Source organism: Carica papaya, chromosome 8, assembly GCF_054855325.1.
Source record: "Carica papaya isolate Zhongbai chromosome 8, ASM5485532v1, whole genome shotgun sequence".
In the NCBI taxonomy this organism is placed as follows: Eukaryota; Viridiplantae; Streptophyta; class Magnoliopsida; order Brassicales; family Caricaceae; genus Carica; species Carica papaya.
The window spans coordinates 15,623,347-15,650,047 of record NC_142316.1 but is presented as its reverse complement, the minus strand read 5'-3'; the positions used below and the strand labels follow the sequence as shown (position 1 = coordinate 15,650,047).

Sequence of the window (26,701 nt, the reverse complement as noted above, 5' to 3'; positions counted from 1 at the left end):
AACACGAGGACTTCCCAAGAAAATGGGTGAAACATAAGGACTTCGCAGGAGGTCACCCATTTTAGTACTACTCTCGCCCAAGCACCCTTAACTTGCGGAGTTCTGATAGAATTCGTTGCATTAGTGCTGGTATGATCGCTCATGTTTCATTCTGCGCTGCAAATACATACACTCTTTCTCCTTTCATCCCCCCTCCCGTCATTTGTTTCCTTGTGCGTGCACTCTGCATCTCTCTTTCTTATTCTAATATCAAGTAAAATGCCCCGACACCGTGACTCACCTTTGCGAATGAACCAGCGGTTCATAATTTCATTCTCGCGTAACGTCGAACGACCCATCTGAAAAAAGATGGGTGCAACACGAGGACTTCCCAGGAGGTCACCCATCCGAGTACTACTCTCGCCCAAGCACACTTAACTGCGGAGACCTTATGGGATCCGGTTCATAAGTGCTAGTATGATCGCACCTGTTTAATTTTGCGCTGCAAATACATATAGTCCTTCTCCTTTCTTCCCGCTCTCGTCATTTGTTTCCTTGTGCGTCCGCACTGTATCTCCCGTTCTCGTTCTAATATCAAGTAAAATGCCACGTCGCTGTGACTCACATTTGCGAATAAACCTGCGAACCATAATTCAAGTCGCGTGTAACGTCGAAAGAATCATCTGCAAAAAAATGGGTGCAACACGAGGACTTCCCAAGAAAATGGGTGAAATATAAGGACTTCGCAGGAGGTCACCCATCCTAGTACTACTCTCGCCCAAGCACCCTTAACTGCGGAGTTCTGATAGAATCCGTTGCATTAATGCTGGTATGATCCTTCATGTTTCATTCTGCGCTGCAAATACATACACTCTTTCTCCTTCCATCCCCCTCCCATCATTTGTTTCTTTGTGCGTGCACTCTGCATCTCTCCTTCTCGTTCTAATATCAAGTAAAATGCAACGGCACCGTGACACACCTTTATGAATGAACCAGTGGTTTATAATTTCATTCGTGTGTAACGTCGAACGACCCATCCGAAAAAAAATGAGTGCTACACGACGACTTCCCAAGAGGTCACCCATCCGAGTACTACTCCCGCCCAAGCAAACTTAACTGCAGAGTTCTGATGGGATCCGGTGCTTTAGTGCTGTTATTATCGCACCGGTTTAATTTCGCGCTACAAATACATACACTCCTTCTCCTTTCTTCCCCCTCCCGTCATTTGTTTTCTTGTGCGTGCACTCTGCATCTCTCCTTCTCATTCTAATATCAAGTAAAATGCACCGGCACCGTGACACACCTTTATGAATGAACCAGCGGTTCATAATTTCATTCGCGCGTAACGTCGAACGACCCATCCGAAAAAAATTGGTGCGATAAGAAGACTTCCCAGGAGGTCACCCATCAGAGTACTACTCTCGCCCAAGCACACTTAACTACGGAGTTAAGATGGGATCCGGTGCATTAGTGCTGGTATGATCGCACCTGTTTAATTTCACGCCGCAAATACATATACTCCTTCTCCTTCCTTCCCCCTCCCGTCATTTGTTTCCTTGTCCGTGCGCACTACACCTCCCGTTCTCATTCTAATATCAAGTAAAATTCCACAGCGCCGTGACTCACATTTGCGAATAAACCTGCGGACCATAATTCAAGTCTCGCGTAACGTCGAAAGAATCATCTTAAAAAAAATGGGTGCAACACAGGGACTTCCCAAGAAAATGGGTGAAATATAAGGACTTCGTAGGAGGTCACCCATTCTAGTACTACTCTCGCTCAAGCACCCATAACTACGGAGTTCTGATAGAATCCGTTGCATTAGTGCTGGTATGATTGCTCATGTTTCATTCTGCACTGCAGATACATATACTCTTTCTCCTTCCATCCCCCCTCCCGTCATTTGTTTCCTTGTGCTTGCACTCTGCATCTCTCCTTCTCGTTCTAATATCAAGTAAAATGCCCCGTCACCGTGACTCATCTTTGCGAATGAACCAGCGGTTTATAATTCCATTCGCGCGTAACGTCGAACGACCCATCCGAAAAAAAAGGGTGCAACAAGAGGCCTTCCCAGGAGGTCACCCATCCAAGTATTACTCTCACCCAAGCACACTTAACTGCAAAGTTCTGATGGGTTTCTGTGCTTTAGTGTCGGTATGATCGCACCTGTTTAATTTCGCGCTTTAAATAGATACACTCCTCCTTTCTTCCCCCTCCCATAATTTGTTTCCTAGTGCGTGCGCACTGCACCTCCTGTTCTCGTTCAAATATCAAGTAAAATGCCACGGCGCCGTGACTCACATTTACGAATAAACCTGCGGACTATAATTCAAGTCGCGCGCAACGTCGAAAGAATCAACTGCAAAAAAATGGGTGCAACATGAGAACTTCCGAAGAAAATGGGTGAAATATAAAGACTTCGTAGGAGGTCACCCATCCTAGTACTACTCTCGCCCAAGCACTCTTAACTTGGAGAGTTCTAATAGAATTCGTTGCATAAGTTCTAGTATAATCGCTCATGTTTCATTCTGCGCTGAAAATACATACACTCTTTCTCCTTCCATCCCCCCTCCCGTCATTTATTTTCTTGTGCGTGCACTCTGCGTCTCTCATTCTCGTTCTAATATCAAGTAAAATGCCCCGGCACCATGACTCACCTTTGTGAATGAACCAGCGGTTCATAATTCCATTCATGCATAACGTCGAACGACCAATCTGAAAAAAATGGACGCAACACGAGGACTTTCCATGAGGTCACCCATCCGAGTACTACTCTCGCCCAAGGACACTTAACTGCGGAGTTCTGATGGGATCCGGTGCATTTGTGTTGGTATGATCGTACCTGTTTCATTTCGTGCTGCAAATATATACACTCATTCTCCTTTCTTCCCCCTCCCGTCATTTGTTTCCTGGTGCGTTCACACTTCACCTCTCATTCTCGATCTAATATCAATTAAAATGCCCCTGCGTCTTGACTCACATTTGCGTATAAACCAGCGGACCATAGTTCCAGTCGCGCGTAACGTCGAACGACCTATCTGAAAAAAAAATGGGTGCAACACCAGAACTTCCCAAGAGTAACCCATCCATGTACTACTTTCGCCAAAGAACACTTAACTATGGAGTTCTGATGGGATCCGGTGTATTTGTGCTGGTATGATCGCGCCTGTTTCATTTCGTGCTGAAAATACATACACTCCTTCTCCTTCCCTTCCCCTTCCCATCATTTGTTTCCCTGTGCGTTTACACTGCACATCTCCTTCTCGTTCTAATATCGATTAAAACGCTCCTGCTTCTTGACTCACATTTGCGTATAAACCAGCGGACCATAGTTCCAGTCGCGCGTATTGTCGAACAACCCGTCTGAAAAAAAATTGGTGTGATACGAGGACTTCCCAAGAGGTCACCCATCCGAGTACTAGTCTCGCCCAAGCACACTTGACTGTGGAGTTCTGATGGGATCCGGTGCATTAGTTCTGGAATGATCGCAACTGTTTAATTTCGCGCTGCAAATACATACACTCCTTCTCCTTTCTTCCCCTTCCCGTCATTTGTGTCCTTGTGCGTGCGCACTGCACCTCCCGTGACTCACATTTACGAATAAACTTGCGGACCATAATTCAAGTGGCGCATAACGTCGAAAGAATCCTCTGCAAAAAAATGGGTGCAACACGAGGACTTCCGAAGAAAATGGGTGAAATATAAGGACTTCGCAGGAGGTCACCCATCCTAGTACTACTCTCGCTCAAGAAACCTTAACTTGGGGAGTTCTGATAGAATCCGTTGCATTAATGCTGGTATGATTGCTCATGTTTCATTCTGCGCTGCAAATACATACACTCTTTCTCCTTCCATCCCCCCTCCCGCCATTTGTTTCCTTGTGCGTCCACTTTGCATCTCTTTTTCTGGTTCTAATATCAAGTAAAATGCCCAAGCACCGTGACTCACCTTTGCGAATGAACCAGCGGTTCATATATCCATTCGCGCGTAATGTCAAACGACCCATCCGAAAAAAAAAGGGTGCGACACGAGGACTTCCCAGGAGGTCACCCATCCGAGTACTACTCTCGCCCAAGCACACTTAACTGCGGAGTTCTGATGGGATCCGGTGCATTAGTGCTGGTATGTTCGTACCTGATTAATTTTGCAGTGCAAATACATTCACTCCTTCTCATTTCTTCCCCCTCCCGTTATTTGTTTCCTTGTGCGTTCACACTGCACCTCTCCTTCTCGTTATAATATCGATTCAAATGCTCCTGCTTCTTGACTCACATTTGCGTATAAACCAGCAAACCATAGTTCAAGTCACGCGTAACGTCGAACGACCCGTCTGAAAAAAAAGGGTGCGACACGAGGACTTCCCAGGAGGTCACCCATCCGAGTACTACTCTCGCCCAAGCATACTTAACTGCAGAGTTCTGATGGGATCCGGTGCATTAGTGCTGGTATGATCGCACCTGATTAATTTAGCGCTGCAAATACATACATTCCTTCTCCTTTCTTCCCCCTCTCGTCATTTGTCTCCTTGTGCATGCGCAATGCACCTCCCGTTCTCGTTCTAATATCAAGTAAAATGTCGCGGCGCCGTGACTCAAATTTGCGAATAAACCTGCGGACCATAATTCAAGTCACGTGTAACGTTGAAAGAATCATATGCAAAAAAATGGGTGCAACACGAGGACTTCACAAGAAAATGGGTGAAATATAAGGACTTCGCAGGAGGTCACCCATCCTAGTACTACTCTCGCCCAAGCACCCTCAACTTGCGGAGTTCTGATAGAATCCCTTGCATTAGTTCTAGTATGATCACTCATGTTTCATTCTTCGCTGCAAATACATACACTCTTTCTCCTTCCATCCCCCTTCCCGTCCTTTGTTCCCTTGTGCGTGCACTCTGCATCTCTCCTTCTCGTTCTAATATCAAGTAAAATGCACCGGCACCGTGACACACCTTTATGAATGAACCAGCGGTTTATAATTCCATTCGTGCGTAACATCAAACGACCCATCCGAAAAAAAATGAGTGCTACACGAGGACTTCCTAGGAGATCACCCATCCGAGTACTACTCTCGCCCAAGCACACATAACTGCGGAGTTCTGATGTGATCTGGTGCATTAGTGCTGGTTTGATCGCACCTGTTTAATTTCGTGCTGCAAATACATACTCTCCTTCTCCTTTCTTCCCCCTCCCGTCATTTGTTTCCTTGTGCGTGCGCACTGCACCTCCCGTTCTCATTCAAATATCAAGTAAAATGCCACGGCCCCGTGACTCACATTTGCAAATAAACCTGCGGACCATAGTTCCAGTCGCGCATAACGTCGAACAATCCGTCTGAAAAAAAATTGGTGCGACACGAGGACTTCCCAGAAGGACATCCATCCGAGAACTACTCTCTCCCAAGCACACTTAACTGCGGAGTTCTGATGGGATCCGGTGCATTAGTGCTAGTATGATCGCATTTATTTAATTTTGCGCTGCAAATACATCCACTCCTTCTCCTTTTTTCCCCCTCCCGTCATTTGTTTCCTTGTGCGTGCGCAATGCACCTCCCGTTCTCATTCTAATATCAAGTAAAATGCCGCGGCGCCATGACTCAAATTTGCGAATAAACCTGCGGACCATAATTGAAGTTGCGCGTAATGTTGAAAGAATCATCTGCAAAAAAATGGGTGCAACATGAGGACTTCACAAGAAAATGGGTGAAATATAAGGACTTCGCAGGAGGTCACCCATCCTAGTACTACTCTCGCCCAATCACCCTCAACTTGCGTAGTTTTGATAGAATCCGTTGCATTAGTTCTGGTATGATCGCTCATGTTTCATTCTTCGCTGTAAGTACATACACTCTTTCTCCTTCCATCCCCCCTCCCGTCATTTGTTTCCTTGTGCGTGCACTCTGTATCTCTCCTTCTCGTTCTAATATCAAGTAAAATGCATCGGCACCGTGACACACCTTTATGAATGAACCAGCGGTTTATAATTCCATTCGTGCGTAACATCGAACGACCCATCCGAAAAAAAATGAGTGCTACACGAGGACTTCCCAGGAGATCACCCATCCGAGTACTACTCTCACCCAAGCACACTTAACTGCGGAGTTCTGATGTGATCTGGTGCATTAGTGCTGGTTTGATCGCACCTGTTTAATTTCGCGCTGTAAATACATCCTCTCCTTCTCCTTTCTTCCCCCTCCCGTCATTTGTTTCCTTGTGCGTGCGCACTGCACCTCCTGTTCTCGTTCAAATATCAAGTAAAATGCCACGGCGTCGTGACTCACATTTGCAAATAAACCTGCGGACCATAGTTCCAGTCGTGCATAACGTCGAACGACCTATCTGAATAAAAATGGGAGCAACACGAGAACTTCCCAGGAGGTAACCCATCCCTGTACTACTTTTGCCAAAGCACACTTAACTACGTAGTTCTGATAAGATCCGGTGCATTTGTGCAGCTATGATCGCGCCTATTTCATTTCGTGCTGAAAATACATACACTCCTTCTCCTTCCCTCGCCCCTCCCATCATTTGTTTCCTTGTGCGTTCACACTGCACCTCTCATTCTCGTTCTAATATCGATTAAAATGCCCCTACTTCTTGACTCACATTTGCAGATAAACCAGCGGACCATAGTTCCAGTCGCGCGTAACGTCAAATGACTTGTCTGGAAGAAAATTGGTGCATTAGTGCTAATATGATCGCACCTGTTTAATTGCACGCTGCAAACACATACACTCGTCCTTTCTTCCCCCTCCTGTCATTTGTTTCCTGGTGCGTTCACACTTCACCTCTCCTTCTCGTTCAAATATCAAGTAAGATGCACGGCGCCATGACTCAAATTTGCGAATAAACCTGCGGACCATAATTCAAGTCGCGCGTAACGTCGAAAGAATCATCTGCAAAAAAATGGGTACAACGCGAGGACTTCCCAAGAAAATGGGTGAAATATAATGACTTCGCAGGAGGTCACCCATCCTAATGTTACTATCGCCCAAGCACCCTTAAATGCGGAGTTCTTATAGAATCCGTTGCATTAGTGCTGGTATGATCGCTCATGTTTAATTATGCGCTGCAAATACATACACTCTTTCTCTTTCCATCCCCCCTCCCGTCATTTGTTTCCTTGTGCGTGCACTCTACATCACTCCTTCTCGTTCTAATATCAAGTAAAATTCTCTGGCACCGTGTCTCACCTTTGCGAATGAACCAGCGGTTCATAATTCCATTCACGCGTAACGTCGAACGACCAATTTGAAAAAAAAAATGGGTGCAACACAAGAACTTCCCTGGAGGTCATCCATCCGAGGACTACTCTCGCCCAAGCACACTTAACTGCGGAGTTCTGATGAGATCCTGTGCATTAGTGCTGGTATGATCGCACCTTTTTTATTTCGTGCTGTAAATACATACACTCCTTCTCCTTTCTTCTCCCTCCCGTCATTTGTTTCCTGGTGCGTTCACACTTCAACTCTCCTTCTCGTTCTAATATCAATTAAAATACCTCTTCGTCTTGACTCACATTTGCGTATAAACTAACGGACCATAGTTCCAGTCGCGCGTAACTTTGAACGACCCATCTGAAAAAAAAAATGGGTGCAACACGAGAACTTCCTAGGAGGTAACCCATTCTTTTACTACTTTCGCTAAAGCATACTTAACTACGGAGTTCTAATGTGATCCGAGAAAAAATTGGTGCAACACGAGGACTTCCCAGGAGGTGTACTACTCTCGCCCAAGCACACTTAACTATAGAGTTCTGATGGGATCCGGTGCATTAGTGCTGGTATGATTGCACCTGTTTCATTTCGCACTGCAAATAAATACACTCCTTCTCCTTTCTTCTCCCTCCTGTCATTTGTTTCCTGGTGCGTTCACACATCACTTATCCTTCTCGTTCTAATATCAGTAAAAAAGCCCCTGCATCTTGACTCACATTTGCGTATAAACCAGCGGACCATAGTTCCAGTCGCGCGTAACGTCGAACGACCCATCTGAAAAAAAAAAGGGTGTAACACAAGAACTTCCCAGGAGGTAACTCGTCCTTGTACTACTTTCACCAAAGCACACTTAACTGCGGAGTACTGATGGGATCCGGTGCATTTGTACTGGTATGATCGCACCTGTTTAGTTTTGTGCTGCAAATACATACACTCTTTTTCCTTTCTTCCCCCTCCCATCATTTGTTTCCTTGTTCGTTCGCACTGCACCTCCCGTTCTCGTTCAAATATCAACTAAAATGTCACAGCGCTGTGACTCACATTTGCGAATAAACCTGTGGACCATAATTCAAGTCGCGCGCAATATCGAAAGAATCATCTGCAAAAAAATGGGTGCAACACGAGAACTTCCCAAGAAAATGGGTGAAATATATGGACTTCGCAGGAGGTAACCCATCCTAGTACTACTCTCGCCCAAGCACCCTTAACTTGCGGAGTTCTGATAGATTCCGTTGCATTAGTGCTGGTATGATCGCTCATGTTTCATTCTGCGCGGCAAATACATACTCTCTTTCTCCTTCCATCCCCCCTCCCGTCATTTGTTTCCTTCTGCGTGCACTCTGCATCTCTCATTCTCGTTTTAATATCAAGTAAAATGCCCCGGCACCGTGACTCTCCTTTGCCAATGAAGCAGCCGTTCATAATTCCAGTCACGCGTAATTTCGAACGACCCATCTGAAAAAAAAATAGGTGCGACACAAGGACTTCCCAGGAGGTCACCCATCCGAGTACTACTCTCACCCAAGCACACTTAACTGCGAAATTCTGATGGGATCCGGTGCATTAGTGCTGGTATGATCGCACTTGTTTAATTGTGCGCTGCAAATACATACACTCCTTGTTCTTTCTTCCCCCTCCCGTCATTTGTTTCCAAGTGCGTTCAAACTTCACCTCCCGTTCTCTTTCTAATATCAATTAAAATGCCCCTGCGTCTTGACTTACATTTGGGTATAAACCAGCGGACCATAGTTCCAGTCGCGTGTAAAGTCGAACGACCCATCTGAAAAAAAATGGATGCAACACGAGAACTTCCCAGGAGGTAACCCATCCTTGTACTACTTTCGCCAAAACACACTTAACTGCGGAGTTCTAACGGGATCCGGTGCATTTGTGCTGGTATAATCGCACCTGTTTCATTTCGTGCTGAAAATGCATACACTCCTTCTCCTTCTCTCCCCCCTCCCATCATTTGTTTCCTTGTGCGTTCACACTACACCTCTCCTTCTCGTTCTAATATTGATTAAAATGCCCCTGCTTCTTGACTCACCTTTGCGAATGAACCAGCAGTTCATAATTCCATTCGTGCGTAACGTCGAACGACCCATCCGAAAAAAAAATTTATGCAACACGAGGACTCCCTAGGAGGTCACCCATCCGAGTACTACTCTTGCCCAAGCACACTTAACTGCGGAGTTCTGATGGGATCCAGAGCATTAGTGCTGGTATGATCGTACCTGTTTCATTTCGCGCTGCAAATAAATACACTCCTCCTTTCTTCCCCCTCCCGTCATTTGTTTCCTGGTGCGTTCACGCTTCACCTCTCCTTCTCGTTTAAATATTAGTAAAAATGCCCCTGCGTCTTGACTGACATTTGCGTATAAACCAGCGGACCATAGTTCTAGTCGCGCGTAACGTCGAATGACCCATCTGAAAAAAAAATGGGTGCAACACGAGAACTTCCCAGGAGGTAACCCATCCTTGTACTACTTTCGCCAAGGCACACTTAACTGCGGATATCGCACCTGTTTCATTTCGTGCTGAAAATACATACACTCCTTCTCCTTCCCTCCCCCCTCCAATCATTTGTTTCCTTGTGCATTCACACTGCACCTCTCCTTCTCATTCTAATATCGATTAAAATGCCATGCTTCTTAACTCACATTTGCGTATAAACCAGCGGACCATAGCTCCAGTCGCGCGTAACGTCGAACGACCTGCCTGAAAAAATATTGGTGCGACACGAGGACTTCCCAGGAGGTCACCCATCCAAGTACAACTCTCGCGAAAGCACACTTAACTGCGGAGTTCCGATGGAATCCGGTGCATTTGTGCTGGTATGATGGCACCTGTTTCATTTCCTGCTGAAAATACATACACTCTTTCTCTTTCCCTCCCCCCTCCCATCATTTGTTTCCTTCTGCGTTCACACTGCACCTCTCCTTCTTGTTCTAATATCGATTAAAATGCCCCTGCATCTTGACTCACATTTGCGTATAAACCAGCGGACCATAGTTCCAGTCGCGCGTAACGTCGAACGACCCGTTTGAAAAAAAATTAGTGCGACACGAGGACTTCCCAGGAGGTCACCCATCTAAGTACTACTCTCACCCAAACACACTTAACTGCGGAATTCTGATGGGATCCGGTGCATTAGTGTTAGTATGATCGCACCTGTTTAATTTTGCGCTGTAAATACATACACTCCATCTCCTTTCTTCCCTGCCCCGTCATTTGTTTCCTTGTGCGTGCGCTCTGCTCCTCCCATTCTTGATCTAATATCAAGTAAAATGCCACGGTGCCGTGACTCACATTTGCGAATAAACCTGCGGACCATAATTCAAGTCGCGAGTAACGACGAAAGAATCATCTGCAAAAAAATAGTGCAACACGAGGACTTCCCAAAAAAATAGGTAAAATATAAGGACTTCGCAGGAGGTCACCCATCCTAATACTACTCTCGCCCAAGCACCCTTAACTTGCGGAGTTCTTATAGAATCCGTTGCATTAGTGCTGGTACGATCGCTCAAGCTTTATTCTGCGCTGTAAATACATACACTCTTTCTCCTTCCGTCCCCCCTCCCGTTATTTGTTTCCTTGTGCATGCACTCTGCATCTCTCATTCTCGTTCTAATATCAAGTAAAATGCCCCAGCACCGTGAGTCACCTTTGCGAATGAACCAGCGGTTCATAATTCCATTCGCGCGTAATGTCGAGCGACCCATCCGAGAAAAAATTTGTGCAACATGAGGACTTCCCAGGAGGTGTACTACTCTCGCCCAAGCACACTTAACTACAGAGTTCTGATCGGATCCGGTGCATTAGTGCTGGTATGATCGCACCTGTTTCATTTCGCGCTGCAAATAAATACACTCATTCTCCTTTCTTCTCCCTCCCGTCATTTGTTTCCTGGTGCGTTCACACTTCACTTATCCTTCTCGTTCTAATATTAGAAAAAATGCCCCTGCGTCTTGACTCACATTTGCGTATAAACCAGCGGACCATAGTTCCAGTCGCGCATAACGTCGAACGACCCATCTGAAAAAAAAATGGGTGTAACACTAGAACTTCCCAGGAGGTAACTCGTCCTTGTACTACTTTCACCAAATCACACTTAACTGCGGAGTAATGATGGGATCCGGTGCATTTGTACTGGTATGATCTCACCTGTTTAGTTTTGTGCTGAAAATACATACACTCATTCTCCTTCCCTCCCCCCTCCCATCATTTTTTTCCATGTGCGTTCACACTGCACCTCTCCTCCTCGTTCTAATATAGATTAAAATGCCCCTGCTTCTTGACTCCAATTTGTGTATAAACCAGCTGACCATAGTTCCAGTCGCGCATAACATCGAACGACCAGTCTAAAAAAAAATTTGTGCGATACGAGAACATCCCAGGATGTCACCATCCGAGTACTACTCTCGCCCAAGCACACTTAACTGCGGAGTTCTGAAAGGATTTGGTACATTAGTGCTGGTATGATGGCAGCTGTTTAATTTCTCGCTGCAAATACATACACTCCTTCTCCTTTCTTCCCCCTCCCGTCATTTGTTTCCTTGTGCGTGCGCACTGCACCTCCCGTTCTCGTTCTAATATCAAGTAAAATGCAACGGCACCGTGACTCATATTTGCGAATAAACCTACATACCATAATTCAAGTCGCACGTAACATCGAAAGAATCATCTACAATAAAATAGGTGCAATACGAGGACTACCCAATAAAATGGGTGAAATATAAGGACTTCGCAGGAGGTCACCAATCCTAGTACTACTCTTGCCCAAGTACCCTTAACTACGGAATTCTGATAAAATCCGTTGCATTAGTTCTGGTATGATCGCTCATGTTTCATTCTGCGCTGCAAATACATATACTCTTTCTCCTTCCATCCCCCCTCCCGTCATTTGTTTTCTTGTGCGTGCACTCTTCATCTCTCCTTCTCGTTCTAATATCAAGTAAAATGCCCAAGCACCGTGACTCACCTTTGCGAATGAACCAGCGGTTCATAATTCCATTCGCGCGTAACGTCGAGCGACCCATCCGAAAAAAAAAATGGGTGCAACACGAGAACTTCCCAATAGGTCACCAATCCGAGTACTACTCTCGCCCAAGCACACTTAACTGCGGAGTTCTAATTGGATCCGGTGCATTAGTGCTGGTATGATCGCACCGATTAAATTTTGCGCTTCAAATACATACATTCCTTCTCCTTTCTTTCTCGTCCCGTCATTTGTTTTCTTGTGCGTGCGCATTGCACCTTCCGTTCTCGTTCAAATATCAAGTAAAATACCACGGCGCCGTGACTCACATTTGCGAATAAACTTTTTGACCATAATTAAAGTCGCGCGTAACGTCGTAAGAATCATCTACAAAAAAATGTGTGCAACACGAGGACTTCCCAAGAAAATGGGAGAAATATAAGGACTTCGCAGGAGGTCACCCATCCTAGTACTACTCTCGCCTAAGCACCCTTTACTTGTAGAGTTATGATAGAATCCGTTGCATTAGTGCAGGTATGATCGCTCATGTTTTATTCTACGCTGTAAATACATACACTCTTTCTCGTTCCATCCCCCCTCCCGTCATTTGTTTCCTTGTGCGTGCACTCTGCATCTCTCCTTCTAGTTCTAATATAAAGTAAAATGCCCCGGCACCGTGACTCACCTTTGCGAGTGAACCAGCGGTTCATAATTCCATTCACGCATAATGTCGAATGACCCATCCGAAAAAAAAATTGGTGCAGCACTAGGACTTCCCAGGAGGTCACCAATTCGAATACTACTCTCGCCCAAGCACACTTAACTGCAGAGTTCTGATGAGATCCGATGCATTAGTGCTGGTACGATCGCTCATGTTTCATTTTGCACTGCAAATACATACACTCCTTCTCCTTTCATCCACCTCCCGTCATTTGTTTCCTAGTGCGTTCACACTTCACCTCTCCTTCTCGTTCTAATATCAATTAAAAGGCCCCTGCGTCTTGACTCACATTTGTGTATAAACTAGCGGACCATAGTTCAAGTGGCGCGTAACGTCGAACGACCCATCTTAAAAAAAAATGTGTGCAACACGAGAACTTCCCAAGAGGTAACCCATCCTTGTACTACTTTCGCCAAAGTACACTTAACTGCAGAGTTCTGATGGGATCCAGTGCATTTGTGCTGGTATGATTGCACCTGTTTCATTTCGTGCTGAAAATACATACACTCCTTCTCCTTTCCTCTCCCTTCCCATCATTTATTTCCTTGTGCGTTCACACTGCACCTCTCCTTCTCGTTCTAATATCGATTAAAATGCCCCTGCTTCTTGACTCACGTTTGCGTATAAACCAGCAGACCATAGTTCTAGTCGCGCGTAACGTCAAACGACCCGTCTGAAAAACAATTTGTGCGACATGAGGAATTCCCAGGAGATCCTCCATCCGAGTACTACTCTCGCCCAAGCACACTTAACTGCGGAATTCTGATGGGATCCGGTGCATAAGTGATGGTACGATCGCACCTGTTTAATTTCGCGCTGCAAATACATACATTCCTTCTCCTTTCTTCCCCCTCCCGTCATTTGTTTCCTTGTGCGTGCGAACTGCACCTCCCGTTCTCGTTCTAATATCAAGTAAAATGCCACGGCGCCGTGACTCACATTTGCGAATAAACCTTTGCACCATAATTCAAGTCGCGCGTAACATCGAAAGAATCATCTGCAAAAAAATGGGTGCAACACGAGGACTTCCAAAGAAAATGGTTGAAATATAAGGACTTCGCAGGAGCTCACCCATCCTAGTACTACTCTCGCCCAAACATCCTTAACTTGCAGAGTTCTGATAGAATCCGTTACATTAGTTCTAGTATGATCCCTTATGTTTCATTCTGTGCTGCAAATACATACACTCTTTCTCCTTCCATCCCCCCTCCCGTCATTTATTTCCTTGTGCTTGCACTTTATATCTCTCCTTCTCGTTCTAATATCAAGTAAAATGCCCCGGCACCGTGACTCACCTTTGCGAATAAACCAGCGGTTCATAATTTCATTCGCTCGTAACGTCGAACGACCCATAAAAAAAAAATGGGTGCAACACGAGGACTTCTCAGGAGGTCACCCATCCGAGTACTAGTCTTGCCAAAGTACACTTAAGTGCGGAGTTCTCATTGGATCCGGTGCATTATTACTGGTATGATGGCACCTGTTTAATTTTGCGCTACAAATACATACACTCCTTCTCATTTGTTCCCCTTCCCTTTATTTGTTTCCTGGTGCGGTCACACTTCACCTCTCCTTGTCGTTCTAATATCAATTAAAATGCCCCTGTGTCTTGACTTACATTTGCGTATAAACCAGCGGACAATAGTTCCAGTCGCGCGTAACGTCTAACGACCCATCTGAAAAAAAAATTGGTGCAACACGAGAACTTCCAAGGAGGTAACCCATCCTTGTACTACTTTCGCCAAAGCACACTTAACTGCGGATATCTGATGGGATCCGGTGCATTTGTGCTGGTATGATCGCACCTGTTTTATTTCGAGCTGAAAATACATACACTCCTCCTTCCCTCCCCCCTACCATCATTTGTTTTCTTGTGCGTTCACACTGCACCTCTCCTTCTCGTTCTAATATCGATTAAAATGCCTCTGCTTCTTGACTCACATTTGTGTATAAACCAGCGGACAATAGTTTCAGTCGCGCGTAACGTCGAACGACCTGTTTGAAAAAAAATTGGTGCAACACGAGGACTTCCCAGGAGGTCACCCATCCGAGTACTACTCTCGCCTAAGCACACTTAACTGCGGAGTTTTGGTCGGATCCGGTGCATTAGTGATGGTATGATTGCACACGTCAATTTTTGCGCTACAAATACATACAATCCTTCTCCTTTCTTCCCCCTCCCGTCATTTGTTTCCTTGTGCGTGCGTACTGCATCTCCGGTTCTGGCTCAAATGTCAAGTAAAATTTCACGGCGCCGTGACTCACATTTGCAAATAAACCTGCGGACCATAATTCAAGTCGCGTGTAACATCGAAAGAATCATCTGCAAAAAAATAGGTACAACACGAGGACTTCCCAAAAAAATGGGTGAAATATAAGGTCTTCGCAGGAGGTAACCCATCCTTGTACTTCCCTCGCCCAAGCACCCTTACCTGCGGAGTTTTGATAGAATCCGTTGCGTTATTGCTGGTATGAGCGCACCTGTTTCATTTCGTGCTTAAAAGAAATACACTCCTTCTCCTTCCCTCCCCCTCCCATCATTTGTTTCCTTGTGCGTTCACACTCCACCTCTCCTTCTCTTTCTAATATCGATTAAAATGCCCCAGCTTCTTGACTCACATTTGCGTATAAACCAGCGGACCCTAGTACCATTCGCGCGTAACGTCGAACGACCCGTCTGAAAAAAAATTAGTGCGACGCGAGGACTTCCCAGGAGGTCACCCATCCGAGTACTACTCTAGCCCAAGCACACTTAACTACAGAGTTATGATGGGATCCGGTGCATTATTACTGGTATGATTGCACCTATTTAATTTCGCACGGCAAATACATAAAATCCTTCCCCTTTCTTCCCCCTCCCGTCATTTGTTTCCCTGTGCGTGCGCACTGCACCTCCCGTTCTCGTTCTAATATCAAGTAAAATGCCACAGCGCCGTGACTCATATTTACAAATAAACCTGCGGACTGTAATTCAAGTCGCGCGTAACATCGAAAGAATCATCTACAAAAAAATGGGTGCAACACAATGACTTTCCAAGAAAATGGGTGAAATATAAGGATTTCGCAGGAGCTCACCCATCCTAGTACTACTCTCGCCCAAACACCCTTAACTTGTGGAGTTCTGATAGAATCCGTTGCATTAGTTTTGGTATGATTGCTCATGTTTCATTCTGCGCTGCAAATACATACACTCTTTCTCCTTCCATCCCCCATCCCGTCATTTGTTTCCTTGTGCTTGCACTCTGCATCTCTCATTCTCGTTCTAATATCAAGTAAAATGCCCCGGCACCATGACTCACCTTTGCGAATGAACCAGCAGTTCATAATTCCATTAGTACATAACGTCGAACGACCCATCCGAAAAAAAATGGTTGCAACACGCGGACTTCCCAGGAGGTCACCCATTCGAGTACTAGTCTCGCCCAAGCACACTTAAGTGCGGAGTTCTATTGGGATCCGGTGCATTAGTGCTGGTATGATGGCACCTGTTTAATTTAGAGTTGCAAATACATACACTCCTTCTCCTTCTTCCCCCTCCCGTCATTTGTTTTCTATTGCGTTCACATTTCACCTCTCATTCTCGTTCTAATATCAATTAGAATACCCCTGCGTCTTGACTCACATTTGCGTATAAACTAGCGGACCATAGTTCCAGTCGCGCGTAACGTCGAACAGCACATCTGAAAAAAAAAATGGGTGCAACACGAGAACTTCACAGTAGGTAACCCATCCTTGTACTACTTTCGCCAAAGCACACTTAACTGCGGAGTACTGATGGGATCCGGTATATTTGTGCTGGTATGATCGCACCTGTTTCATTTCGCACTGAAAATACATACACTCCTTCTCCTTCCCTCCCCCTTCCCATCATTTGTTTCCTTGTGCGTTCACACTGCACCTTTCCTTCTCGTTCTAATATCGATTAAAATGCCGCTGCTTCTTGACTCACATTTGCTTATAAACCAGCGGACAATAGTTCCAGTCGCGCGTAACGTCGAACGGCCCGTCTGAAAAAAAAAGTAGTGTGACACGAGGACTTCCTAAGAGGTCACCCATCGGAGTACTACTCTCGCCCAATCACACTTAACTACAGAGTTCTGATGGGATCCTGTGCATTAGTGCTGATATGATCGCACCTGTTAAATTTCGCGCTGTAAATGCATACATTCCTTCTCCTTTCTTCCCCCTCTCCTCATTTGTTTCCTTGTGCGTGCGCACTGCACCTCCCGTTCTCGATCTAATATCAAGTAAAATGCCACAGCGCCGTTACTCACATTTGCGAATAAACCTGCAGACCATAATTCAATTCGCGCGTAACGTCGAAAGAATCATCTGCAAAAAACTGGGTGCAACACGAGGACTTCCCAAGAAAATGGGTGAACTATAAGGACTTCGCAGGATGTCACCCATCCTAGTACTACTCTCGCCCAAGCACCCTTAACTTGCGGAGTTTTGATAGAATCCGTTGCATTAGTTCTGGTATGATAGCTCATGTTTCATTCTGCGCTGCAAATACATACACTCTTTCTCCTTCCATCCCCCCTCCCGTCATATGTTTCCATTTGTGTGCAATCTGCATCACTCCTTCTCGTTCTACGATCAAATAAAATGCCCCGGCATTGTGACTCACCTTTGCGAATGAACCAGCGGTTCATAATTCTATTCGCGAGAAACGTCGAACGACCCATCCAAAAAAAAATGGGTGCAACACGAGGACTTTCTAGGAGGTCATCCATCCGAGTACTACTCTCGCCCAAGCACACTTAACTGCAGAGTTCTGATGGGATCCGCTGCATTAGTGCTGGTATGATCGCACATGTTTCATTTCACGCTGCAAATACATAAACTCATTCTCCTTTCTTCCCCCTCCCGTCATTTGTTTCCTTATGCGTGCGCACTGCACCTCCCGTTCTCGTTCTAATATCAAGTAAAATGCCACGGCGCTGTGACTCACATTTGCGAATAAACCTGCGGACCATAATTCAAGTCGCGCGTAACGTCGAAAGAATCATCTGCAAAAAAATGGGTGCAACACGAGGACTTCCCAAGAAAATGGGTGAAATATAAGGACTTCGCAGGTGGTCACCCATCCTAGTACAACTCTCGCCCAAGAACCCTTAACTTGCAGAGTTTTGATAGAATCCATTGCACTAGTGCTGGTATGATCGCTCATGTTTCATTCTGCGTTGTAAATACATACACTCTTTCTCGTTCCATCCCCCCTCCCGTCATTTGTTTCCTTGTGCGTGCACTCTGCATCTCTCATTCTCGTTCTAATATCAAGTAAATTGCTCCGGCACCGTTACTCACCTTTGCGAATAAACCAGCGGTTCATAATTCCATTTGCGCGTAACGTCGAACGACCCATCTGAAAGAAATTGGGTGCAACACGAGGACTTCCCAGTATGTCACCCATCTGAGTACAACTCTCTCCCAAGCACACTTAACTGCGGAGTTCTAATGGGATCTGGTGCATTTGTGCTGGTATGATCGCACCTGTTTCATTTTGCGCTGGAAATTCAAACACTCCTTCTCCTTTCTTCCCCCACCCGTCATTTGTTTCCTGGTGCGTTCTCACTTCACCTCTCCTTCTCGTTCTAATATCAATTAAAATGCCCCTGTGTCTTGACTCGCATTTGTGTATAAACTAGTGGACCATAGTTCCAGTCGCGCGTAACGTCGAACAACCCATCAGAAAAAAAAATTGGTGCAACACGAGAACTTCCCAAGAGGTAACCTATCCTTGTACTACTTTCGCCAAAGCACACTTAACTGCGGAGTTATGATGGGATCCGGTGCATTAGTGCTGGTATGATCGCACATGTTTCATTTCGCGCTGCAAATACATAAGCTCCTTCTCCTTTCTTCCCCCTCCCGACATTTGTTTCCTTATGCGTGCGCACTGCACCTCCTGTTCTCGTTCTAATATCAAGTAAAATTCCACGGTGCCGTGACTCACATTTGTGAATAAACCTGCGGTCCATAATTCAAGTCGCGCGTAACGTCGAAAGAATCATCTGCAAAAAAATGGGTGCAACACGAGGACTTCCCAAGAAAATGGGTGAAATATAAGGACTTCGTAGGAGGTCACCCATCCTAGTACAACTCTCGCCCAAGAACCCTTAACTTGTGGAGTTTTAATAGAATCTGTTGCACTAGTGCTGGTTTTCTAAGATTACTGCTCCGTTGACTCGAATCATTCGAAAAAGCATGTCATTTGTTTGGAATTATGCATATAGTGAAACCTTTATGGAAATTAAATGTCATCTTACCTTTGCTCTTGTGTTGATCCTCCCTGACAACATTGGAAGGTTTTAGGTCTATTGCGATGCATCTCATATTAGCTTGGGATGTATTTTAATGCAATATGGTAGAGTGGTCGCTTATGGATCCCGACAGTTGAAACTTCATGAGTGAAACTACCCTACGCATTACCTGAAGATGACGACCATCATCTTTGTCTTGAAGATATGACATTATTACCTATTTGGTCAGACCTTCGAGATTTACACTTACCATAAAAATTTGAAGTACATCTTCTCGTAGAGGGAGTTGAACATGAGACAAAGACATTGGATGGACCTCCTCAAGGACTATGATTACAAGATCATCTATCACCCTGATAGAAGAAATGTAGTTGCTAATGCACTAAGCGATGAGGAGTCCGCAGTGTTGGCCTAAACCATGGCCTTTATTGGAAGATAATTGATACTATACAGTTATTTCACCTCAACTACTATGGCAAAGGTACCTATCTTGCTCAAATTCGAGTCCTACCGAATCTTTTCATGAAGATTTAGAAAGCTTGATCCACGGACCAGGAACTCACCAAGAATCTGGGCAAGTTTTCTTCTAATAAATTTCCTGATTTTAAGATTTCAAATGATGGGCTATTCAGATTTCGAAACTGAATTTGGGTTCTTATCACTGTAAGGACAGATGTTCTCAAAGTTATCCATGTTTCCAAGCTGTCTATCCATCTCGGAAGTACTAAGATGTGCCGGGACTCAAAGTGTCAATACTGATGGTGGGGAATGAAGAACGACATTAACGACTATGTTTCTAGATGCCTTACTTGCCAGAGAATTAAGGCAGAATATCATAGACCCGTGGTTTGTTATAGGGCCTCCCGATTCTAGAATGGAAGTTGGAGCATGTAACCATAGATTTTATCACCGGACTGCCTAGGACCTATTCTGGTCCTAATGCTATTTGGGTCATCGTTAACAGACTAACCAACACTGTCTATTTCTTGCCCATTGGGACCACTGACTCTACTAGTAAATTAGTCTGCCCTTATATTAATGAGATTGTTCGACTTCATGGTGTTCCTTTATCCATTGTGTCTGATCGAGATCCTCAATTCACCTCCTATTTTTTAGATAGTTTTCAAGAAGCTCTTGGGTGTGGATTGTACTTCAGCACCGCTTATCATCCCCAAACAGATGGTTAGTTGGAATATACTATCCAAACATTAGAAGATATGTTGTGTGTTTGCGTCCTTGACTTTTGTGATAACTAATATGAGTATATTTCTCTGTGTGAATTTACTTATAATAATAGTTATCATTCCAGCATCGGCATGGTTCTGTATGAATACTTGTACGATAGGCCCTGTCGTTCTCCCACTTGTTGGAGTGAAGTCGAAAACTAGCGTTATTTAGGACTAGACTTCATCTAAGAGACTATTGAGAAGGTCGCAATCATCTGTAAAAACTTGGCTACCTCCTAGAGCCATTAGAAGAGTTATGTCGATAATCGTAGGCGAACCCTGAAATTTATCATTAGAGATCAGGTCTTCCTCAAGGTTTTTCCCTTCAAATGAAAAATGTGATTCGAAAAAAGAGAAAAGTTGAGTCCTCATTATGTGGGACCTTTTAAGATCATAGAGTGCATTGGACCCATAGCGTACCATCTAACTCTAGCCTGAGAGTTTATGGGTTTACATGATGTTTTTCACATCTCTGTGCTCAAAAGGTACCATCCTAACCCTTCTCATATCATTCCTCACGATGAAACACAGATATAAGCCGATATGACTTATGAGGAATTCTCCGTAGAAATTCTTGGATGGATCAACAAAGTCTTCCGTAACAAGACGATTCCCATGGTGAAGGTGCAGTGGTAGCACCATACATCGGAATAGGTAGTGTGGGAGTTGGAAAGCGCGATGAAGAAAAAGTTTTCGGGAACGTTCGAGATAAATTTAGGAACCAAATTTTTTTAGGGTGGGGGTATGTAACACCCCGCTCACTATCGTGCTTAATTATATTTGAAAAATCCTCTTTATTCAGGCCTTAAGGCATTACTAAACTCATTTAATTTTATTTCGCAGTTTATTATTATAATTCGTAAATTATTCTGATTTAATTTTATTTTAATTTTATTTAATTTTATCTCATTTTATTTTTATTTATTTATTTTGTCATTATTTTTAAAATAAACAATTTTTAGAAAAAAATGAAAAAAAGGGAAAAAAATCTGACGAGAAAACTCCTGCGAGAAAGGACTGCCTGCGAGGGCATCCGTGCGTTGGGCGTGCATTGTGCGCGCGCAAGTGACAAGCATAAAACGCGCGCATAATGCACTCGTCCCATATGCATGCGGAATGTGCATGTCCCATCTGCGCGCGATGGGGGGATCAACCTGTGCAAGCATCACATCGTGCGCGGACAAGCTAGCACCGCACACTGTGTGCGTGCCATCTGCACAGTAGGCCTGTGCAGATAGGCTAGCGCTTCGTAGGCTCTGCCCGAGCGCAGGCTAGCTCCTACGCCCAACAGGGTTGCCCGGCGCCTGCAGGCTAGACGAGCAACACGCACGGATTCTCCTCTATTTTTTGTGTCGCATCGAATCGAACATCTTCCATTTTTAACACTTTTTTTCTTCACTGGATTTCGCCACTTGACGCAAATCCAACGACCCTTGTTTTCTATAAATAAGATTTTAGAGAGAAAAGAAGTGATATAGAGAGAGAATGAGAGAAGAAAAAGAAGAATAGTATAGAAGAAACAATCGAGGTTTTGGTAATGAATTTAGTATTTCTTTAAACGTCTTAAGGAGTATTTTTAGATAAAATTAAAATTAATAAATCTATGATTTTGCGTGATTTGCATGCTCTATGTTTAGTAGTTTTAATAAAGTGAACTGTTCTTGATTTCAAGCATGTTATGTGATTTATAGGCACTTGATGAATTGCATATAAATAAAATAATATGAAACCGGTAAGGTTATCTGGAAAATAAATAAATAAATAAAAGGAGAATGAAGCCTGAATGGTCCGAAGTATATATGTATCTGTATTGACTTGGATAATACATTAAGTGTCTTGTTAGGCCTTTTATCTCTTAGAGGTATCTATTTCCCTTTCCCCATCCGAGGTACCTATTTTCTCCGACCCCATCTGGTCTGAAAAGACGTGAGAAGACTCTATGGATGACGGTGTACCTTTTAACGAGAGTGGTGACGTAAATATTTGTTAGGGTTCATCTTTGGCTAAGTACTGTTGTGACTATAAAATATCTAATATTACCACAATGGTCGGTACAGTCATGGTCATAGATCGTCTCATAGTTTGGTAAGCCAAAAATGTGTCTGAGCAAATTATCGTTATCGATATCTGATATGGTTATTCCATATGGATAATCGAAAATCTATATCTGCTCTCAGATATGGAAGTCGGAATGATTTTGCGAAGCATGACATGAAAATCTGAGCGTTTCATGATTCATTTAATTTTTTTTACTGTCAAGTATGTTGTGTGTTTTATCTTGATTGTTGTGACTATATCGAGATATTTTTCCTTAATAAATAAAATTTTTTCATAAGATAAGATAGGACTATAATGTAACCTAATGGTAAGTGTCTATATTATAATTATTCACCTTTTAAACCTTATATTGTTATCTAAATACTATTTTCTTTACTGAACATATGGAACTCACTCTTTCCATGCCCCCTCCCCCCCCCCCCCCAGATGAAGAAGATAGTGAGGGATCGTCGGTTGACCTATCCATTAAAGTCTATGAGGATCCCATGGATCCGCAAACCATGAGTGCATGATTGTTCCTGCACTCTGATGAGTCCAATAGTATAATGATAGAAGTGGTCATTTTTTATATTTTAACATTTGTATTTTGTAGCCACTTCTGACCTTAGTTATATATATATATAATTGGAACTCATATATTTTGGAAGGGATTTGTATCAATTTGCTCCGCTGTATAATATTTTTATCATGCACTTGTAATCTGTTTCTGTATCTGACACCCACATGCCTTAATTAGCATTTGGGATATCAAAGAGCGCTTCACCAACACTTATTCAGAGGGAGGGAGAAACAAAAATCCTTCAAAGATAACGGTCGAACGAATTTTTTCTTTTTTTTCACTTATTTAATTCATGCTCACAACAACGTCATGTTTCTTTCACATGCATACTACATGTTCAATGCAACTGTTTCCGAATCCTTTTTGGATTCTACTTCTTATCTAGCTCGAAGTCTCATATTTGGCCCAAAGGCTCATTTTACTCATACTTGACCTTCAAGTTATCATTTTGAACCAATGGTCCGTTAGAATAACTCTCTTCGCCATTACTAAGGTAAGGCAAATGGTCAAACTCACATATAGTTCCAATCATCAAGTTTTATGTATTATGCTCCATGTCTCCATGATTAAACAATACCAAATACTGTAGTGATATTAAACATCAAATTAATTAGTTTAACCATGCGAATCATCAATCTACCAAGGTTTCATGCATCTCAATCATACAAAATACTCTCATAGATCATGCCTCATGTTCAGAACTTGGTGGGGGTCCAATACATTTGGCCAAAGGTCTCTTATATCTAGACTTGACCATCATGATATTTTTTAGGCCGGAGCTCCTTAAAATACCCCTCTTTGCCTTTACCGAGGGTAGGACAAAGGATCAATATTCTTAAATTTCCATTTTATCATTCGTTCAAAAACAAAGCATAAAATCACGGAAATAGATTATCAACCAACATGGATCAATGTATGTCACCAAACAAATATGAAAATTCACTACAAATGAAACAACCCATTCCCCAACAAGGTCGGTTGTAGCTCGTACAACTACCATCGTTTATAATGCCATCTATAAGAGAGATTAATAATATCACTTTGATTCATAAATGTTATTCCAAAGGTAATTATTTCATGTATCTTGAATCAAATAAATATATATATATTCATGCTTCACGTATCTACCAATCTGTCTCCACAAGAAACGATACACCTTTTAACTATAACAAAAAATGAAAGTACAAGTATTTCCTCCTACACACAATAATATCGATCATATCCTACAACTAACTCTCAATTATTCGACCTAGGTAATGACGATGAAGGTCCTTGCAAGTGCTTAAGTTTGGTGGCATGATTCTTAATCTTCTAGTTCTTGTTTCCCGTTATACCTGCTATGAAATTTACAACATAATAAGCTACATCACCCAGTAAGTAGAATATACACATCACACTCAAAGATTAGAGCAAAATAACATATTACAACTAAATGTGGTGGTACAACCCAGTGCTTATTTAATTTCCTTGTTAACTTTCTCTCCCTAAAACAAAAGTTTGTTATCCTTTCAATGGGATTCCTAACTCATCCAATAGGTTTCCTAAGTACTCTTTTATACCCTTCGACCCTCTTTTATTTTTGTTTCAAAGTTTTGTTCAGCTTCTATAAATTTAATTTAACCTATCTACTTATAATCCCAAACACCCCCTCAGTTATCCTCAAGTCTCTTTCTTGCATAATCTTGTCCAGTTCCTACTCAGCACTCTAACTTAAATGTCTGCATCCCTTTTTCTAACCAATTAACCATACTGACTTGTCTATCTCCTCATCACCATAGATGTATCTTATACCTACAGAGACCTAACCAGCCCATATTTCACAATCCATGACATTCATACAATACTCTACACCTGTATACAAAATACTTTGACCTTACACACATGCAGAATCATACCAACCGCATCGGCCCTAGAATATCCACACCGGTCCCTCACCATGACCCAAGAGAAAATAATATAACAACAACCCTAATTGATATCCTACTAGAGCAGTCTAACCATATAACACATGTACACACTGACCTTCAATCGGCCACACACACACACAATAACATCCCAACAGCCTTCACTCGGCCACATACACATCCCAGCCTTTCAGCCACACACACTGGCCTTTACTCGGCCATGCATGCACACACACCAGCATTAGGCAGCCACACACATACACCACCCACCTTTGGCCCCATAAATACACTAGCAGTACATAGCCACGCACACACACCGGATTTTCCTTGGCCACACTAACACTAGCAGTACACTGCCATACACACACAACAGCCTTCCCTTGGCCACACACACCGGCAGTATCCTACCACACACATACACTAGCCTTCTCTTGGCCACACCAACATCGGCTGTACACTGCCACACACACACATCGGCCTTCCCTTGGCCACCTACCTCGGCCTTCACCCAACCACAAGCACATGCATCGGCCTACTCTTGGCCATACACCCATCCTCGCCTTTCAGCCACACTCACCCCTCATCGGTTTTGTTTCCTAGTGTACCATGCTAAAGAATTTAGTATATAATTTCTAATCTAAGTTGTGAGGAGCATATGGACTTACCCAGCGGTTATAGAGATGATATAGAATCCTGGTGACGATCTCTCTTCTCCCTAAGCTCTCTTCGCGTCAGAGTTCATAACTGAAGTGATTTTTTGCTTTCAACCTTTTATCGCCCACCTCTTCCTTGATTGCTCGAATGTTACTTTTTCTCTCTCTTTCTGCACCCCTTACACAAGGCGTACCACACAATGCTTTTCGGTCGTGCGCACCGATCTTCTTCCTCTTCTTCGTTTTTCTTCACCATCGTCTCTTCTTCCTCTTCTTCTCCTTCCTTCACTTTCGTTTCTCTTCTTCTCCCCTCTCTTGACCTCTATTTCATCTTACCTCCCCCTCTTTTCCTCTAGGGTTTCTTTTACCTGAATAGGTAGGAAAAAGGGAGCTTAAATATGGAGTCCCAGAGCCATTCGATCTCCAGAACGATTTTGAGCCACCGATTCCCTTTTTCTTATTAAATTTCCAATTTTTCTTCTCCTTTTAAAATCTTTACAACCTAACCCCTACCCTATTTTTATAATGTATCTCTTCTTTAAAAATATTCTTAGTTTGGTCCTATTTTCCTTCTTCTTTTATTTTTTTTTCTTATTTATTGGGATGTCACAATAAATATTTTTCATATACATCATTTTATTTAGCTAAAAAGGGCATTTAGAAACGTAGATTAAAATACTAAGAATCTCTTACCGTAACCAGGTTGACTTAGTCTTTTGGTAGCGAAGCAATAGCTTCTAAAAATTTTTGGAATGTCTTGTGTGAAACTTTTACTGATTTCCTTCCTTTCTTGCTCTTTTCTCTCTCTAAAAGTCTCTTCTTTTTCTCTCTAAATTTGAAAAAAATGGTGTGGAGAAATGGAGAGGAGAAAAGGGTTTAAATAGGGAAAATAAAGGCCAAATTCGTACCACTTGGCAAAAATCGGTGAAGTGGAGTAAGGGGGTGGATTTGGGGCCCACAAAGCATGGCCAAAAAGAGAAAAAAGGCCAAGCATGGCCTTTTGACTGGCAGGACAAGGCTATCTCATCAGTTGATAGTGCATGTAGGCAGCCATGCTGAGCACTGTGCACGCACAAGCGCTGCTATGCTACACACCGTGCACAACCCTACTGCGCACTGTGCACACGTCAGCCTGTCTGTGC

At 43.5% G+C, this 26,701-nt stretch overlaps 1 non-coding gene and 28 pseudogenes across 1 annotated transcript; all 29 read right to left on the bottom strand.

Moving 5' to 3' along the window:
- Window positions 1–349: 349 nt before the first annotated feature.
- Window positions 350–468, bottom strand: LOC148242307 (5S ribosomal RNA; annotated as a pseudogene).
- Window positions 469–1,027: 559 nt separating this feature from the next.
- LOC148242306 (5S ribosomal RNA) lies at window positions 1,028–1,146 on the bottom strand (annotated as a pseudogene).
- Window positions 1,147–1,350: 204 nt separating this feature from the next.
- LOC148242305 (5S ribosomal RNA) lies at window positions 1,351–1,469 on the bottom strand (annotated as a pseudogene).
- A 559-nt stretch (window positions 1,470–2,028) lies between these two features.
- On the bottom strand, window positions 2,029–2,147 carry LOC148242304 (5S ribosomal RNA; annotated as a pseudogene).
- A 557-nt stretch (window positions 2,148–2,704) lies between these two features.
- LOC148242303 (5S ribosomal RNA) lies at window positions 2,705–2,823 on the bottom strand (annotated as a pseudogene).
- Window positions 2,824–3,353: 530 nt separating this feature from the next.
- LOC148242302 (5S ribosomal RNA) lies at window positions 3,354–3,472 on the bottom strand (annotated as a pseudogene).
- A 524-nt stretch (window positions 3,473–3,996) lies between these two features.
- On the bottom strand, window positions 3,997–4,115 carry LOC148242301 (5S ribosomal RNA; annotated as a pseudogene).
- Window positions 4,116–4,319: 204 nt separating this feature from the next.
- On the bottom strand, window positions 4,320–4,438 carry LOC148242300 (5S ribosomal RNA). The gene has a single exon (XR_015814881.1). It is a non-coding gene; the product is annotated as a 5S ribosomal RNA (ribosomal RNA).
- A 561-nt stretch (window positions 4,439–4,999) lies between these two features.
- Window positions 5,000–5,118, bottom strand: LOC148242299 (5S ribosomal RNA; annotated as a pseudogene).
- Window positions 5,119–5,323: 205 nt separating this feature from the next.
- On the bottom strand, window positions 5,324–5,442 carry LOC148242298 (5S ribosomal RNA; annotated as a pseudogene).
- A 561-nt stretch (window positions 5,443–6,003) lies between these two features.
- Window positions 6,004–6,122, bottom strand: LOC148242297 (5S ribosomal RNA; annotated as a pseudogene).
- A 1,119-nt stretch (window positions 6,123–7,241) lies between these two features.
- LOC148242296 (5S ribosomal RNA) lies at window positions 7,242–7,360 on the bottom strand (annotated as a pseudogene).
- A 1,301-nt stretch (window positions 7,361–8,661) lies between these two features.
- Window positions 8,662–8,780, bottom strand: LOC148242295 (5S ribosomal RNA; annotated as a pseudogene).
- A 205-nt stretch (window positions 8,781–8,985) lies between these two features.
- LOC148242294 (5S ribosomal RNA) lies at window positions 8,986–9,104 on the bottom strand (annotated as a pseudogene).
- Window positions 9,105–9,311: 207 nt separating this feature from the next.
- LOC148242293 (5S ribosomal RNA) lies at window positions 9,312–9,430 on the bottom strand (annotated as a pseudogene).
- A 493-nt stretch (window positions 9,431–9,923) lies between these two features.
- LOC148242292 (5S ribosomal RNA) lies at window positions 9,924–10,042 on the bottom strand (annotated as a pseudogene).
- A 206-nt stretch (window positions 10,043–10,248) lies between these two features.
- Window positions 10,249–10,367, bottom strand: LOC148242291 (5S ribosomal RNA; annotated as a pseudogene).
- A 1,879-nt stretch (window positions 10,368–12,246) lies between these two features.
- On the bottom strand, window positions 12,247–12,365 carry LOC148242290 (5S ribosomal RNA; annotated as a pseudogene).
- An 887-nt stretch (window positions 12,366–13,252) lies between these two features.
- Window positions 13,253–13,371, bottom strand: LOC148242289 (5S ribosomal RNA; annotated as a pseudogene).
- Window positions 13,372–13,577: 206 nt separating this feature from the next.
- On the bottom strand, window positions 13,578–13,696 carry LOC148242288 (5S ribosomal RNA; annotated as a pseudogene).
- An 885-nt stretch (window positions 13,697–14,581) lies between these two features.
- On the bottom strand, window positions 14,582–14,700 carry LOC148242287 (5S ribosomal RNA; annotated as a pseudogene).
- A 203-nt stretch (window positions 14,701–14,903) lies between these two features.
- On the bottom strand, window positions 14,904–15,022 carry LOC148242286 (5S ribosomal RNA; annotated as a pseudogene).
- A 559-nt stretch (window positions 15,023–15,581) lies between these two features.
- Window positions 15,582–15,700, bottom strand: LOC148242285 (5S ribosomal RNA; annotated as a pseudogene).
- A 561-nt stretch (window positions 15,701–16,261) lies between these two features.
- On the bottom strand, window positions 16,262–16,380 carry LOC148242284 (5S ribosomal RNA; annotated as a pseudogene).
- Window positions 16,381–16,586: 206 nt separating this feature from the next.
- Window positions 16,587–16,705, bottom strand: LOC148242283 (5S ribosomal RNA; annotated as a pseudogene).
- A 207-nt stretch (window positions 16,706–16,912) lies between these two features.
- Window positions 16,913–17,031, bottom strand: LOC148242282 (5S ribosomal RNA; annotated as a pseudogene).
- Window positions 17,032–17,592: 561 nt separating this feature from the next.
- LOC148242281 (5S ribosomal RNA) lies at window positions 17,593–17,711 on the bottom strand (annotated as a pseudogene).
- Window positions 17,712–18,272: 561 nt separating this feature from the next.
- Window positions 18,273–18,391, bottom strand: LOC148242280 (5S ribosomal RNA; annotated as a pseudogene).
- A 206-nt stretch (window positions 18,392–18,597) lies between these two features.
- On the bottom strand, window positions 18,598–18,716 carry LOC148242279 (5S ribosomal RNA; annotated as a pseudogene).
- Between the last annotated feature and the right edge of the window lie 7,985 nt (window positions 18,717–26,701).